At 40.7% G+C, this 2,564-nt stretch overlaps 1 pseudogene across 1 annotated transcript; it reads left to right on the top strand.

Moving 5' to 3' along the window:
- The first annotated feature begins 408 nt into the window (after positions 1-408).
- Positions 409-1,685, top strand: LOC308358290 (large ribosomal subunit protein uL4-like; annotated as a pseudogene). Its single transcript has one exon. The product of its transcript is annotated as a large ribosomal subunit protein uL4-like (transcript).
- The last annotated feature ends 879 nt before the right edge of the window (positions 1,686-2,564 follow it).

Here is a 2,564-nt window from a genome sequence, read left to right as displayed (position 1 = left end):
TATGACCTTTAGGGAAAATATAAAACTATGCAAGGAAAGCAAAATGATCAAGATTCACTACATGGCTCACTGTCAGTTGTTTTGAGCCCTATCAAGAGAATGTGGCCTGGGACATAGCACTTGTGCAGTGGAGAGTGGGAGTGATGAAATTCAGCTCAATCAGAAAATTCTGTAGCGGAAAGTCAATAGGTCCTGCCTGAAATCAACAAACCAAGAAGCTGCAATAAAGCATGTTATTTAGAGACACAGAAATACATCCCAAAATAATCCTCCAAAAATGAAAGTATGGGTGAAAGTAGACTGATGGTTTTTACAACAAATTTTATAAGAACTATTTGTCTCTTTGAAATCAGTATATGTATGACTTTGGTAAAAATGTTTTGAGGAGCATTGCCGTCTCTTCTCCCCTTGATGGCCTGTCCTCATCCATTGACATCCGTGTACCCTGAAAAGGGGGAATCATCTGACAAAAATGTTACTTTGCCTGCTGTGTTTAAGGCTCCCATTTGACCTGATATTATGAACTTTGTTCACACCAACTTGCGCAAAAACAACAGCCAGCCATACGCTGTCAATGAATTAGCAGTTCATCAAATCAGTGTTGAGTCTTGGGGTACTGGCAGATTGGTGGCTTGAATTCCCAGAGTTCGAGGCAGTGGGACTCACCATTTCGGCCAGAGTGCTATTGGAAATATGTGTCATGGGGGCCGCATGTTTGTACCACCAAAACCCAGTGCTGTTGGCATCGTAGAGTGAACATAACCAGAAGCCATATGCCATCCACTCTGCCCTGGCTGCCTCAGCCTTACCAGTGCTGGTCATGTCTAATGGTCATCATAATGCAGAAGTTCCTGAACTTCCTTTGGTGGTTGATGATAAAGGTGAAGGCTACAAGAATACCAAGAGGCTGTTTTGTTTTGAAAAAAAAAACTTAAAGCTTGGAATTATATCAAAAAGGTCTACACCTCTCAGCAAATGAGAGCTGTCAAGGGCAAAATGAGAAACCATCATTCTGTCCAGTGCAGGGGACCCTGCATCTTCTACAATGAAGACAATGGTATCATCAAGGCCTTCAGAAACATCCCAGGCATTACTTTACTTAATGCAGGCAAACTGAACATTTTGAAACTTGCTCCTAGTGGGCAAGTGGGATGTTTCTACATTTGGACTGAAAGTGCTTTCCACAAGCTAGACAATCTGTATGGCACTTGGCATAAGACTGCCTCCTTCAAGAGAAACTACAAGTTTCCCACACATAAGGTATTAACACAGACCTTAGCAGAATCTTGAAAAGTCCAGGGATCCAAAGAACCCTCTGAGCACCGCCCAAGAAGATTCATCACAGGGACCTGAAGAAGAATCCACTGAACAACCTGAGAATCATGCGGAAGCTAAACCCATATGCAAAGACTCTGTGCCAGAATACCATTCTTTGCCAGACCAAGAATCACAATGGATAAGAATGGATGGATAAGGCAGCAGCAGCATTAGAAGCCAAATCTGATCAGAAGGGGTTTCTAGGCAAGAAGCCTGTAGTATGGAAGACAAGGAAGAAGGCTGCTGGTGTGAAGAAGCAGAAGAAAACTTTGGTGGGAAAAAAGGCTGCAGTTACCAAGAAACCAGCAGCTGACAAGAAGCCTGCAAAAAAGAAACCTACCACGGAAGACAAGAAGCCTGCTGCCTAAAAACTTACATTTGTTTATTCTATAGAAGACAAATCATTTTGGACAGCTAATTTTGAATAAAGACCTGATTAAAGACAGTGAAAAAAATGTTTTAAAAGAGCAATATAGAGACTATGGACTCTGAAAAACAAACTGAGGGTTTCAGAGGTAAGGGAGGTGGGGGGAAAGGGTCGACCCAGGGACGGGTATTAAGAAGGGCATGTATTTCTTGGAGCACTGGGTATTATATGCAAACAATGAATCTTGGAACACTACATCAAAAACTAATGATGTACTGTATGGTGACTAACTAACATTAGGAAAAAAAAAAAAGACTTGCACAAATAGATAAAAAATTTTTTAAAAGAGCAATATAACAAGTGGTTACTTATGGAGATTATAAATATACAGCAATAAAACATAAAAGAGCACCAACTTCCTAATATGATGTGAATATTGGTAGCATAAGATGAATTTTCAATAACATCATACATGGAATTAGTAAGTACATATCTCAAAAATTTTAGATAGAAGTGAAGATGACATTGTCAAATCTCCAGCAGCCTAAGACCTAAAGTGAACACCATTACACTCCACTGCTTTGACATAATAAAGTGGAAACTAATGAGATGTAGCTTTTTTGCAAGTTGCTTACGTTTAATACAAAATTAGATAACAAAACAAAAAGGTTCTATTTAAAATTACCCAATCCAGGGTGCCTGGGTGGTTCAGTGGGTTAAGCCTCTGTCCTCAGCTCAGGTCATGATCTCAGGGTCCTGGGATCGAGTTCCGCATTGGGCTCTCTGCTCAGCGGGGAGCCTGCTTCCCCCACCCCCTCTGCCTGCCTCTCTACCTACTTGTGATCTCTGTCTGTCAAATAAATAAAATCTTTAAAAATAA

This window comes from Martes martes (assembly GCF_963455335.1).
Source record: "Martes martes genome assembly, chromosome: 1".
In the NCBI taxonomy this organism is placed as follows: Eukaryota; Metazoa; Chordata; class Mammalia; order Carnivora; family Mustelidae; genus Martes; species Martes martes.
Note: the sequence above shows the minus strand (reverse complement) of the source record. Positions and strands in the feature narration are given on the sequence as shown.